At 52.6% G+C, this 15197-nt stretch overlaps 2 non-coding genes across 2 annotated transcripts; both read right to left on the bottom strand.

The window, feature by feature from the left end:
* Positions 1-13065: 13065 nt before the first annotated feature.
* LOC121283678 lies at positions 13066-13172 on the bottom strand. Its single transcript, XR_005944326.1, has one exon. It is a non-coding gene; the product is annotated as a U6 spliceosomal RNA (small nuclear RNA).
* Positions 13173-15090: 1918 nt separating this feature from the next.
* LOC121283675 lies at positions 15091-15197 on the bottom strand. The gene has a single exon (XR_005944324.1). It is a non-coding gene; the product is annotated as a U6 spliceosomal RNA (small nuclear RNA).

Here is a 15197-nt window from a genome sequence, read left to right as displayed (position 1 = left end):
CCCGTTCCGTCTGTCAAAAACTCCCCTTACCTCTCCCACTGCAACACTGCCCCTTCCACTCTGTCTTCAACCCCCATTACCCCTCCGACTACAACACTGCTCCTTTCAGTCTGTCATAAACCCCCATTAACCCTTCCACTGCAACACAGCCCCTTGCACTTTGTCAAAAATCCCCCTTACCCCTCCCACCGCAACACTGCCGCTTCCACTCTGTCAAAAACCTCCATTGTCCCTCACAATGCAACCCTGCCCCTTCCACTCTGTCAAAAACCCCCACTACCCCACCCACTGCAACACGGCTCCTTCCAGTCTGACAAAAAAAACCCTTTACCCCTCTGATTGCCACTGCTCCTTCCACTGTGTCAAAAACCCCCATTATCCCTCCAATGCAACACGGCTCCTTCCACTCTGGAAAACCTCCCATTACCCCTCCCACTGTAACACTGCCCCTACCACTCTGTGAAAAACCCCCATTACCCCTCCCACTGCCACACTGCCCCTTACACTCTGTCAAACCCCCCATTACCCCTCCCAATGCAACACGGCTCCTTCCACTCTGCCATAATCCACCATTAGCCCTCCCACCTCACCACTGCCCCTTCCACTCTGTCAAAAAATCCCATTACTCCTCTAACAGAAACACTGCCCCGTTCCGTCTGTCAAAAACTCCCCTTTCCCCTCCCACTGCAACACTGCCCCTTCCACTCTGTCTCCAACACCCATTATCTCTCCCAATACAACACAGCTCCTTCCAATCTGACAAAAAAACCCCCATTACCCCTCCGACTGCAATACTGCCCCTTTCAGGCTGTCATAAACCCCCATTAACCCTTCCACTGCAACACAGCCCCTTGCACTTTGTCAAAAATCCCCCTTACCCCTCCCACCGCAACACTGCCGCTTCCACTCTGTCAAAAACCTCCATTGCCCCTCCCACTGCAACCCTGCCACTTCCACTCTGTCAACAACCCATATTAACCCTCCCACTGCAACACTGCCCCTTCCACTCTGTGAAAAACACCCATTACCCTGCCCCTTCCACTCTTTGAAAAATACGCATTACCCCTGCACATTGCAACACTGCCCCTTCCACTCTCTCAAAAATCCCCAATACCCCTCCCATTGCAACACTCCCCTTCCACTCTGTCAAAAACCCCCATTATCGGTCCCAATGCAACACTGCTCCTTCCAGCTTGACAAAAAACCCCCATTTCCCCTCTGATTTCAACACTGCACCTTCCACTCTGGAAAACCCCCCATTACCCCTCCCACTGTAACACTGCCCCTACCACTCTGGAAAACCCCCATTACCCCTCCCACTGTAACACTGCCACTTCCACTCTGTGAAAAACGCCCGTTACCCCTCCCACTGCAACACTGCTACTTCCACTGTGTTAGAAACCCTCATTACCCCTCCCAGTGCACCACTGCCCATTTCAGTCTGTCAAAAATCCACCATTACCCCTCCAACTGCAACACTGCCCCTTCCGTTGTGTCAAAAACCCACATTACCCCTTCCAGTGCACCACTGCCCCTTTCTGTCTGTCAAAAACCCCAATTAACACTTCCACTGCAACACAGCCCCTTGCACTCTGTCTTCAACTCCCATTACCCCTCCCACTTCAACACTGCCCCATCCATTCGGTCAAACACCCCCATTACCCCTCTAACTTCCCCGCTCCGTCTGTCAAAAACTGCCCTTTCCCCTCCCACTGCGACACTGCCCCTTCCACTCTGTCGAAAACCCCCATTAACCCTCGCACTGCAACCCTGCCCCTTCCATCTGTGAAAAACACCCATTACCCGGCCCCTTCCACTCTTAGAAAAATACCCATTACCCCTGCACATTGCAACACTGCCCCTTCCACTCTCTCAAAAACCCCCAATACCCCTCCCATTGCAACACTTCCCTTCCAGTCTGTAAAAAACACCCATTACCCCTCCCACTGCAACACTGCCCTTTCCACTCTGTCAAAAACCCCCATTATCGGTCCCAATTCAACACTGCTCCTTCCAGCCTGACAAAAAACCCCCATTTCCCCTCTGAATGCAACACTGCCCCTACCACTCTGGAAAAACCCCCATTACCCCTCCCACTGTAACACTGCCACTTCCACTCTGTGAAAAACGCCCGTTACCCCTCCTACTGCAACACTGCCACTTCCACTGTGTTAGAAACCCTCATTACCACTCCCACTGCACTACTGCCCCGTTCCGTCTGTCAAAAACTCCCCTTACCTCTCCCACTGCAACATTGCCCCTTCCACTCTGCCTTCAACCCCCATTACCCCTCCCACTGCTACACTGCCCCTTCCATTCTGTCAAAAACCCCCATTACCCCTCCCAATGCAACACGGCTCCTTCCAATCTGCCAAAATGCCCCATTAGCCCTCCCAATGCAACACTGCCCCTTTCAGTCTGTCAAAAATCCACCATTACCCCTCCCAGTGCAACACTGCCCCTTCCACTCTGTCAAAAACCCCCATTACCCCTCTAACTGCCCCGTTCCGTCTGTCAAAAACTCCCCTTTCCCCTCCCACTGCTACACTGCCCCTTCCACTCTGTCTACAACCCCCATTACCCTTCCCTCTTCAAACCTGCCCCTTCTACTCTGTCAAAAACCCCCATTACCCCTCCCAATGCAACACGGCTCCTTCCAATCTGACAAAAAACTCCCATTCCCCCTTCCACTGCAACACAGCCCCTTGCACTTTGTCAAAAATTCCCCTTACCCCTCCCACCGCAACACTGCCGCTTCCACTCTGTCAAAAAGCTCCATTGCCCCACCCACTGCAACCCTGCCCCTTCCACTCTGTCAACAACCCGCATTAACCTTCCCACTGCAACACTGCCCCTTCCACTATGTCAAAAACCCCCATTACCCCTCCCACTGCAACCCTGCCCCTTCCACTCTGTGAAAAACACCCATTACCCGCCCCCTTCCACCCTTAGAAAAATACCCATTATCCCTGCACATGACAACACTGCCCTTCCCACTCTGTCAAAAACCCCCACTATCGGTCCCAATGCAACACGGCTCCTTCCAGCCTGACAAAAAAACCCCATTTCCCCTCTGATTGCAACACTGCACCTTCCAGTCTGGAAAACCCCCCATTACCCCTGCCACGGTAACACTGCCCCTACCACTCTGGAAACCCCCATTACCCCTCCCACTGTAACACTGCCCCTTCCACTCTGTGAAAAACCCCCGTTACCCCTCCCACTGCACCACTGCCCATTTCAGTCTGTCAAAAATCCACCATTACCCCTCCAACTGCAACACTGCCCTTGCGTCGTGTCAAAAACCCACATTAACCCTTCCAGTGCACCACTGCCCCTTTCTGTCTGTCAAAAACCCCAATTAACCCTTCCACTGCAACACAGTCCCTTGCACTTTGTCAAAAAACCCCTTATCGCTCCCACCGCGACACTGCCGCTTCCACTCTGTCAAAAACCTCCATTACCCCTCCGACTGCTACACTGCCATTGCTACCCTGTCAAACGTCCACGTTACACCTCCCCAGTGCAACCCTGCCCCTTCCACTCTGTCCAAAACAAACAGTGCTCTTGCCACGGCACCACTGCTCCTTCCACTCTGTCGAAAACCCATGTTAACCCTCCCTCTGCAAAACTTCGGCTTGCACTCTTTCAAAGAACACCATTACCCTCCCACTGCATCATTGCCCCTTCCACACTGTCAAAAACACCCATTAACCCTCCCATTGCAACATTGCCCCTTCCACTTAGTCGAAAACCCCCAATACCCCTCCCACTGTAACACTGCCCCCTCACTGTCAAAAACACCCATCACCCCTCCCATTGCAACACTGCCCATTCCACTCAGTCAAAAACCTCCATTACCATTACTCTAACTGATACGACACTCCCGGTTACCTCCAGAAGGGAACTCCAGATTTCCCCCAGCAGAAAACACCCGAGTATCCCCACCACCACACTGCTGATTCCCGTTCCACCGCGACACTCCTGATTCCTGTTCCACCACGACACTCCTGATTCCCACTCTACTGCGACACTCCTTATTCCCACTCTACCGTGACACTCCTGATTCCACCTCCACCGCAACACTCCTGATTCCCACGCTACCGCAACACTCCTGATTCCCACTCCACCGCGACACTCCTGATTCCCCCTCCACCGCGACACTGCTGATTCTGGCTTCCCCCACGTCCATGGTGCCATTGACTGTACACATGCGGCCATCAAGGCGCCAGCGGTTCATCTGGGTGCTTTTGTCAACAGGAAGGGATTTCATTCCACGAATGTGAGATAATGTGTGACCATAGGATGCAGATTCTGCAATCTGTGCAAGGTACCCTGGCAGTTCCCATGACATGTACATCCTGAGACACTCCCAGGTGCTGAGGCTCTTAGCTGCTCCAGCCCGGCTAGATGGATGGTGTCTGGGTGACAAGGGCTATCCCTTGAAAAGTGGCTCATGACGCCTCTTTGCCACCCAAGAACAGAGGTGGAGCAGCAGGACAACAGGAGCTATGCCTCCACAAGGGTGGTGTGGAAAGGACCATCAGTATTCTCCAGATGCGCTTCCGATGCCTGGACTGTTCATGGGGTGCACTCCAGTGCCCTCCAGAGTGGGTGTCACTGATAGTGGTTGCATGTTGCGCTCTACACAATCTGACACTGGCAAGTGGGGACCCACTGGAGGAAGAGGATCTTGATGCAGCTGCACAGGCCACAGATGAGCACGGTGAGGAGAACGCTGAGGGTGTGGAGCCAGACCTCGGTAACCTCCAGGGAGGCAGAGATGCTTTGGTCCAACGCTCCTTCAACTAGGCTGCCAAATAAGAACTGCCACTTCATGCCAGGGCTGCTGCCTCCATCATGGATCACAAAAATGACCCTTTCCTTGACCCCCAAGATACACTCAGTGTTTGTGCAATATAGGTTTAAGCCACCCATGTCCAGCATAACATACTGGCCTACCCTGCACCTGCAAAATAAATGAAGCATACTCAGGCCAATAACACAAAAACAAATTTAATTTTATGCTGGAACTCACATAGTCTTGAACAGAAAAAAAACGGTGTTGGTAGTCACACCATTAAGAAAAGAAAAACAAAACTGAGGAGCAAAAGATGACCCATGACTACCTCTTGTGCTTAAGGTGCTTTAAACTTATGTTTGCGGGTGCTGCATCTTGGTGCTCCGCCCTCACTGGCACCGGCATTGGAGACAGCCTGTTGACTTTGCTGTCCCGTTGATTTTGATGACCTTGGCTGTCATCCCCTGGCCAGTGGAGCCTGTGCCTGGGACGGAGCGGCCAGTCCTACGGGTGGCATCTCCCCAGTTGCCTCAGCCTCATCAGATGCCACGGTCACTGGCAGAGGGGTGGAGGAGCTGCTGCCATCATCCAGAGTGCCCTGAGAGGAGCCCACAGAGACAACAAGCAGCTCATGCGCCAATGTGAGGTCGCTCTGGACCTCCCTGCACACCCATTGATGGATGGGCACTTGGTTGAGATACTGGGTGCCCCATCCATCTCACACACGAACACTGACCACTGACCACCAGTGCTTGTGTGAGGGCTTGCAGGTCCGGGCGCAACCCCAGGAACCCCTCACTCTGTTCCTGGAGCTGCCTCTCTATGAGAGTTGACACTCCATGGAAGAGGCATTGCGCTCAGCCATGAGGGTCAATGAGGTGCTCACATTCCACATGGACTCCTCCATCATGGAGACCATAGTATGCATATCCTTTGGATCTCTGCCGGATCCTCCCACACACCCCGCCTAATGGATGCCTCCAGAGGCCCATCATCAGCCTTCAACTGAGCATCGTCCTGGTCTCCAGCAGCCCTCTGACTGCCGGTGCCCTAGGCACTCACTGCCTCCACCTGCTCCTCAAGTGAGTGTGAAGTGCCCTCACCAATGTGCACCGAGATACTAGCCGCTGAACTAATTCCCACTGAGGTGCTGGTATCTGTGCTGGTGCCTGCTTCAGAGAGCGGATGTGGAAAGCTCCAAGGTCCTCCAGCGTCAGGGGTGGCCCTTCAGAGTCCAGGGAGCTAACACCTGCTGGTGAACCTAAAAGGGAGAAGAAGGACATGTCATTAGTTAAAGTCATCACGCTGTCACTGTGCAAGCCAGGCACCCTGGTGAGACAATGGAGATCTGCATCATGGTGCCCTGGCCTTTCAATGGTCAATGGGGACTCCAGGTTTGAGGCTCCCATCAATGAAGAGACTATACTAGGATTGTTGCACAAGCTGAAATTCTTACCTCAGTGCACTGCACTCTTATCTTTGGCTGACAACTCAGCCTCACCATGGCCGCTTGACCGAGGTGCATGGCGCCTCTCAAGCTTCAAGACCTCCTGCAAGGACAGAGGAACATTGATTAGTCCACTCTGTACCTGCAGCACCATTGCAGCTTGGCCAGTCCCACCTGAGGAACATTTTGCAGGGCAGATGATGACCTTCCCTGGGAGCCTTCCTGGGGCTGCCTGGGCCGTCTTTAAATAGGGTGCCGGCTCACCATTGGACAGGCCCCCGTCCCTGCTCAGCCCTTCCCGGCCGGTGACGAGCCGTGTTTCACACAGGGTGGGCCCTAATTGGCCCACCAGCTTGAAATTGCATTCGGGCCCCAATTGCAGGAGGCAGTCAGATTTCCAACCGCCCCTGCTTACCCCTAATGAGGGCAAAATTCTGCCCATTGTTTCTGCCCCTCTCTGAAATTTTCCTACATATTTGCTTTTCTCTCTCCCTCTGACTATTTGGAGATCTATAGTATTCTCCCAGCAGTGCGATTTTCCCCTTTTCATTCCTCAGTTCATCCAATATGGCCTTGTTTGATAATCCTCCTAGCATCCCTCTTCACATTTGCGATTGCTTCTTTAACCAATATTTCAAATCTCCTCCATCTTTACCCCCACCCCCAACCTGTCAGAAATCCCTGTAACCAGAAATGTTGAGTTGCCATTTTTGTCTCATCTGAACCCTCACCTGCCTTTCTTAGTTGAAAGCCTATCTATAGTTCCGGCTATTGGAATACCTCCCTCTTTTCTCATTGTTGGTGCCAGTGCTTTATAAATTGAAACCCCTGTTTCCCACATTCTTTGTGGCACAAATTCAACTCTCTGAAGGCAAATGTGTCACTGGTTACAGTGCCATGACATCATGGTCTCCTGGACATTGAGCGGTCCAGAGAGGAACTTTGCTGAGATTTTTCCTTAAATTGGTCTTAGTGGTATTTCTCTGTATTTCATATGGCTCCCCCAGGACACAGTATGGATAGTCTTGTGGTTGGTGGAGGGTTAAGAATGGCCCTGCTCCCGTAGTGTATTGAAAATTGCATTGTGCATTTTGTCCACTTAAAGGCTACCATGTTGTTATACTAGTAGAGGGAATCTAGAGGAAGAATAAAGGAATCTATGTTTAAGCAGCACGTGCAGTTCTGATTCTGAATGTTTCTTGCTGAATCTTACTGCTTGTTCCAAAGAACTTTGCACCCTGCCATTCCCCCAATGTTGTAACCTCCTCCAGTCCTGCAACCCTCTCAAATACACTCCTGCAATTCTTACACTTTTCTATTTTTGTTACACTATTGAAAGTCATACATTTAGCTGTTTAGGCCCTCAGCTCTGGAATTTCCTCCCTAAACTACCTCACCCCTTCACCTTTCTTTCCTCAGCACTGGGGATGTGTCAGATCCTTGGTAACTGGTTGCACCATGCGTTGAGATTGAGCACTGGGAACAGCTGCGGTTTGCCATTTGTGTGGGTATCCACTTATGACTGTGGTCTGCTCCTGACTCCCAGAGATAAGGCCTGCAGGATATGTTGTAATCAATTTTTCTCAATCACTCACTCTGCTTCAAGTGGCCTGATTTCTGTTACCCACAACATGAATCCCAAGTTAAAACTTAAATCAAATGGTTGCACTTTGTTATAACACTGCAGCTTCCTGCAGCAAGAAAATTGTCTTTAATGGTTTACTGCCTACCATTTCAGGTTTTTCAACCATGTATTTGATGATTTGAGTTAAAAAAAAATCTGGATTAAAGAACTGACACCAGTAAAAGTGACCATGAATCTTTGGATTGTTGCCAAAACCCAGCTAATTCACTGATGTCCTTATTCTAGATACCCAGGGTAATGCTCTGTGGACCTGGGTTCAAATCCCACCATGGTAGGTGGTGAAATCTGAATTCAATAAAAATCTGGAATTAAAAGTCTGATGATGACCACAAAACTATTGTCGATTGTTGTAAAAATCCATCTGGTTCACTAATGCCATTTAGGGAAGGAAATCTGCCATCCTTACCTGGCCTGCCTACATGTCTACATGTGACTCCAGATCCACAGCAATGTGATTGACTCTTAAATGCCCTCTGAATTAGGGATGGGCAATAAATTCCAGCAATGCCCACACCCCATAAAAACATTGAAAAAAACACTATCACCTTCTCAGGTTAACTAGGGATGGGCAATAAATGACAAAATTGTCAGCTTCTGAGAACTGTGTCAAAACAATATAATCCAATAAATTTTAAGGTCAATCATTGAACGACTCTTCTTAAAAAATTAAAGAAAGAAAGTACACACATGTTTTGAGGGACTAAATTATGAGGACAAAAATTTTAATTGATGAGAACAGGTTGCATGTAACTCTTTTGAGAGTCAACCAATTAAACTAAATCAACAAAATAAGGGATAAAGCAAACACAGCCCCTAAGTCAGGTCAACTGTAAATCTAAGGACAAAGTTTAAAGGAAACTTACAAACATTAAACCAAAATGTGGTTAAAGGGGTCAATAAAACACCCGAGTTCCCGCGGTGCCAACCGAGCACGGAAGGCCTCGAGAGTGCCGGCAGACACCGCGTGCTCCCTCTCCAGGGACACCTGGCCGTGAATGTAGCCGCAGAAGACGGACAAACAATCGGGCGGGACTCCCCCCTCGATCGCCCGCTGCCTAGACCTGTTAATGGCCAACTTGGCCAGGCCCAGGAGCAGGTTCACGAGGAGGTCTAGATCAGGAGTGTGGGACTGAAGTGTAAACAAAACATTAATAAAAGGTTTTTCAAGTAACTGAAAAGGGAGTGCAGCCTACCACACCCTATATAAGCATGGTCCACGGTTCCACAAGACCACAAAAAGGGCAGGTGTCCCGGGAGTCTGTGAACCTACACGTTATCCAGTTGTAGGGGACTGCTGCGTGCAACACCCTCCAACCTAGGTCCACGATGGAAAGCGGGGGGCCACCACCGTAGAGGCCCTCCCATCGGGCACCTCTGCTGCCAGATGGCAACAAGGCATGCCAGGGCGTGTCCGGGCGGTGGGTGAGGGCAAGAAAATGAAAGGTGTGCAGCAGCAGTCCGTACAGAAAGCTCCTCCGCTCCGTGCCAAATGGCACGGAGGGCATGTACCCGAGGTGGCTCATATTGCAGGGCTCCGGCACCCGAGGGAGGGTTCAGGGCTTGGGAACAATGTGGAATTCTGTCCGAACAGGGGAACGTTCAGGCGTAAGACCACCGCGCACCTGGGCCTCCTCGAGACCTAAAATTACATTGGGTCCGAGCATGACCGTCCTTAGGTCTTGGATGGCATCGGCCGCGAGCCGGACACTCACAGATACACGACGCGCCAACTCTTGCAGGAGCATCCGGCCCAATCCTCTGCCACCCAGCACATCCCCGATCCTGGTCACCCCTGCAGCCACAGCCTTTCTCTCTGCCAGCCACTGAAAAGGACGGAGGGGCGGAATCCTGAGCAGCAGCTCTCTGACGATTACCGCCATTCCTGATGGGGAGAGCTGCGCGCGAGGCAACCATGTTCCAGACTTTGATCAGGTCCTGGTAAAAGATGGGCAACGCCTGCAAGGAGCCACCGAGGCCCCTCTGCTCTATAAACAGGAGGCATAATTCAGGCTGTGCACCTGGCAGAAGAAATACGTCGTCAGGGCACACCATCTCAGAGGGGGCTCGACGTAAAGGTGTCGCTGCAGGGTCTGAAGGCGGAAAGTCGCCACCTGTGTGCGTAGGCACACTAGCTCCTGACCACTGTCCCTTAGCGGGAGACTCAGAACCTCAGCAGCGACCCAGTGCAATCTTTAGTCCCAGAAGAAGTCGACTAGCATTCTCTGGATTTTTGCGACTAAGTCCAGGGGAGGGGTCAAAGTGACCAGCCGCTACCACAACATGGCAGCGATCAGCTGGTTAGGTTGCATGTAACTCTTTGAGTCAACCAGTTAAACGAAATCAACAGAATAAGGGATAAAGCAAACACAGCCCCTAAGTCAGGTCAGCTGTAGAACCAAGGACAAAGTTTAAAGGAAACTGACAAACATTAAACCAAAATGTGGTTAAGGCGTCGATAAAACACTCCAGTCCCCCCGGTGCCCACCGAGCACGAAGGCCTCGAGAGTGCCGGCAGACACCGCATGCTCCCTCTCCAGGTGCATGCGGCTGCGAATGTAGCCGCGGAAGAGGGACAAACAATCGGGCGGGACGACCCCCTTGATTGCCTGCTGCCTGGACTTGTTAATGGCCAACTTGGCCAGGCCCAGGAGCAGGTTCATGAGGAGGTTCTCCTCCTTCCCGGCCCCCCTCCACACCGGGTGTCCATAGATCAGGAGCGTGGGGCTGAAGTGCAAACAAAACAGTAACAAAATGTTTTTTAAATAACTGAAAAGGGAGTGCAGCCTACCACACCCTATATAAGCATGGTCCACGGACTCCACAAGACCACAAAAAGGGCAGGTGTCCTGGGAGTCCGTGAACCTATACATTCTCCGATTATAGGGGACTGCTGCATGCAACACCCTCCAACCCTGGTCCCCGATAGAAAGGGGGAGAAGGACACCTCCATAGAGGGCCTCCCATCAGGTGCCTCCACCGCCGGACGGCAACAAGACAAACCAGGGCGTGTCCAGGTGGCGGACAGGGCGAGAAAATGGAAGGTGTGCAGCAGCAGTCCTTACAGAAAGCTCCTCCACACTGTGCCAAATGGCACGGAGGACATGTCCCCGAGGTGGCTCATATTGCAGGGGCACCAGCACCCGATGGAGGGTTCGGGGATTTGGGCCAATGTGGAATTCCGTCTGAACAGGGGAACATTCAGGCGGAAGACCACCACGCACCTGGGCCACCTCGAGACCTAAAATTACATTGGGTCCGAGCATGACCGTCCTTAGGTCTTGGATGGCATCTGCAGTGAGCTGGACACTCTCAGACCCGCGATGCGCCAACTCATGTGGGAAGGTTGCATGTAACTCTTTTGGAGTTAAAACAATTAAACTAAATTAACAAAGTAAGAGATAAATCAAGCACAGCCCCTAATTCAGGTCAGCCGTAAAACTAAGGACAAAGTTTAAAGGAAACTTACAAACATTAAACCAAAATGTGACTAAAGGGATCAATAAAACACCCCAGTCCCCGCGGTGCCCACTGAGCACGGAAGGCCTCGAGAGTGCCAACAGACACCGTGTGCTCCCTCTCCAGGGACACCCGGCCACGAATGTAGCCACGGAAGAGGGACAAACAATCGGGCAGGACTCCCCCGTCGATCGCCTGCTGCCTGGACCTGTTAATGGCCAACTTGGCCGTGCCCAGGAGCAGGTTCACGAGGAGATCCTCCTCCTTCCCGGCCCCCCTTCCGCACCGGGTGTCCATAGATCAGGAACATGGGGCTGAAGTGCAAACAGTAACAAAAGGTTTTTTAAATAACTAAAAAGGGAGTGCAGCCTACCACACCCTATATAAGCATGGTCCATGGACTCCACAAGACACAAAAAGGGCAGGTGTCCTGGGAGTCCGTGAACCTATACATTCTCCGATTGTAGGGGACTGCTGCATGCTCCAACCCAGGTCCCCGATAGAAAGTGGGAGGACACCTCCGTAGAGGGCCTCTCATTGGGGGCCTCTGCCGCCGGACGGCAACAAGGCACGCCAGGCCGTGTCCGGGCGGTGGACGAGGGCGAGAAAATGGAAGGTGTGCAGCAGCAGTCCGTAAAGAAAGCTCCTCCGTGCCGTGCCAAATGTCACAGAGGGCATGTCCCCGAGGCAGCTAATATTGTGGGGGCACCAGCACCCGAGGGAGGGTTCGGGGCTTGGGGCCAATGTGGAATTCCGTCCGAACAGGGGAACGTTCAGCAGGAAGACCACCGCGCACCTGGGCCACGTTGAGACCTGAAATAACATTGGGTCCGAGCACGACCGTCCTTAGGTCTTGGATGGCATCGACTGCGAGCTGGACACTCACAGAAGCGCGATGTGCCAACTCTGCGGGAGCATCCAGCCCAATCCTCCGCCACCCAGAACGTCCCCGATCCTGGTCACCCCGGCAGCCACAGTCCTCCTCCCCGCCAACCACTGAAAAGGACGGAGGGGCGGATTCCTGAGCAGCGGCTCTCTGACGATAGCCGCTACTCCTGACAGGGGAGAGCTGCGTCGCGAGGCGACCATGTTCCAGACTTTGATTAGGTCCTGGTAAAAGACGGGCAATGCCTGCAAGGAGCCACCGAGACCCCTCTGTTCTATAAACAGGAGCTGCACGTCATAATTCAGGCTGTGCACCTGATGGAAGAAATACGTCGTCAGGGCACAGCATCTCAGAGGAGGCTCAACGTAAAGGTATCGCTGCAGGGTCTGAAGGCAGAAAGTCACCACCTGTGTGCGTAGGCACACTGGCGCCTGACCGCCCTCCCTAAGCGGGAGACTCAGAACCTCAGCAGTGACCCAGTGCAATCTTTTGTCCCAGAAGAAGTCGACCAACATTCTCTGGATTTTTGTGACAAAGTCCGGGGGGAGGTGGTGTCAAAGTGACCAGCCAATACCACAACATGACGGTGATCAGCTGGTTTATGACCAGGACTCGAACCCGGTAAGACAGCACTCGGAGCAGTCCTGTCCAGCACCGCAGGTGAGCGGTGACTTTCGTCTCCAGTTCCTGCCGGTTTGCCGGCCAGGATTCCTCAGCAGGGCAGAGATGGACCCCCAGGTAGAGGATGCTGGTCCTGCTTCAGGTGAAAGGCCTGTGCTCCTCGGGTAGGGGATCCATCTGCCACGGGCCGACCAGGAGTCCAGAACATTTAAAATATGGAACGCTTCACGAATTTGCGTGTCATCCTTGCGCAGGTGCCATGCTAATATTCTCTGTATCGTTCCCATTTTAGTATATGTGCTGCTGAAGCGAGCACACCAAGAGGAGTAGATGGAGTTACGATCAGCCATGATCTTATTGAATAGGCTCCAGGGGACCCAGTGATCTCCTGCTGTTCTGGTATTGATAAATTGGTATATGTAATACTATTGAGAGACACATGGGTAACTCTTTTGGAGTTAAACCAATTATACTAAATTAACAAAATAAAGGATAAATCAAGCACAGCCCCTAAGTCAGGTCAGCTGTAAAACCAAGGACAAAGTTTAAAGGAAACTTACAAACATTAAACCAAAATGTGATTAAAAGGGTCAATAAAACACCCCAGTCCCCGCGGTGCCCACTGAGCACGGAAGGCCTCGAGAGTGCCGGCAGACACTCTCCCTCTCCAGGGACACCCGGCCACGAACGTAGCCGCGGATAGGGACAAACAATCGGGCGGGACTCCCCCCTCGATCGCCCGCTGCCTGGACCTGTTAATGGCCAACTTGGCCAGGCCCAGGAGCAGTTTCACGAGGAGGTCCTCCTCCTTCCCGACCCCCTTTTGCACCGGGTGTCCATAGATCAGGAGCGTGGGACTGAAGTGCAAACAAAACAGTAACAAAAGATTTTTTAAATAACTAAAAAGGGAGTGCAGCCTACTACACCCTATATAAGCGTGGTCCACGGACTCCACAAGACCACAAAAAGGGCAGGTGTTTTGGGAGTCCATGAACCTAAACATTCTCCGATTATAGGGGACTGCTGCATGCAACACCCTCCAACCCAGGTCCCCGATAGAAAGTGGGAGCACACTTCCGTAGAGGGCCTCCCATCGGGTGCCTCTGCCGTCGGACGGCAACAAGGCACGCCAGGGTGTGTCCGGGCGGCGGACAGAGGTGAGAAAATGAAAGGTGTGCAGCAGCAGTCCGTACAGAAAGCTCCTCCACGCCATGCCAAATGGCACGGAAGGCATGTCCCTGAGGCGGCTCATATTGCGGGGCTCTGGCACCCGATGGAGGGTTCAGGGCTTGGGGCCAATGTGGAATTCCGTCTGTGCAGGGGAACATTCAGCAGGAAGACCACCGCGCACCTGGGCCACCTCGAGACCTAAAAAAATATAGGGTCCGAGCACGACTGTCCTTAGGTCTTGGATGGCATCAGCTGTGAGCTGGACAGTCACAGACGCGCGATGCACCAACTCCTGCTGGAGCATCCAGCCCAGTCCTCCGCCACCCAGAACGTCCCCGATCCTGGTCACCCCGGCAGCCGCAGCCCTCCTCTCCACCAGCCACTGAAAGGGACGGAGGGGCAGATTCCTGAGCAGCGGCTCTCTGACAATCACCGCTACTCCTGATGGGGGAGAGCTGCGTCGCAAGGCGACCATGTTCCAGACTTTGATCAGGTTCTGGTAAAAGACGGGCAACGCCTGCAAAGAGCCACCGAGGCCCCTCTGCTCTATAAACAGGAGCTGCACGTCATAATTCAGGCCGTCACCTGACGGAAGAAATACATCGCCAGGGCACACCATCTCAGAGGAGGCTCAATGTAAAGGTATCGCTGCAGGGTCTGAAGGCGGAAAGTCGCCACCTATGTGCATAGGCACACTAGCACCTGACCGCCCTCCCTAAGTGGGAGACTTCAGCAGCGACCCAATGCAATCTTTAGTCTCAGAAGAAGTCGACTAACATTCTCTGGATTTTTGTGACAAAGTCCGGGGGAGGGGTCAAAGTGACCAGCCGATAGCACAACATGGTGGCGATCAGCTGGTTTATGACCAGGACTTGACCCCGGTAAGACAGCACTCAGAGCAGTCCTGTCCAGCGCTGCAGGTGAGCGGTGACTTTTGTCTGCAGTTCCTGCCAGTTCACTGGCCAGGATTCCTCAGCAGGGCAGAGATGGACCCCCAGGTAGAGGATGCTGGTCCTCAGGTAGGGGATCCATCTGCCACGGGCCGACCAGGTGTCCAGAACATTTAAAATATGGAACGCTCCACGAACTTGCGTGTCATCCTTGCGCAGGGGCCATGCTAATCTTCTCTGTATCGTTCCAATTTTAGTATATGTGCTGCCGAAGCGAGTAC

The sequence above is a fragment of the Carcharodon carcharias genome, chromosome 10 (assembly GCF_017639515.1).
Source record: "Carcharodon carcharias isolate sCarCar2 chromosome 10, sCarCar2.pri, whole genome shotgun sequence".
Lineage (NCBI taxonomy): Eukaryota > Metazoa > Chordata > Chondrichthyes > Lamniformes > Lamnidae > Carcharodon > Carcharodon carcharias.
This window is presented reverse-complemented; position numbering and strand designations above follow the sequence as displayed.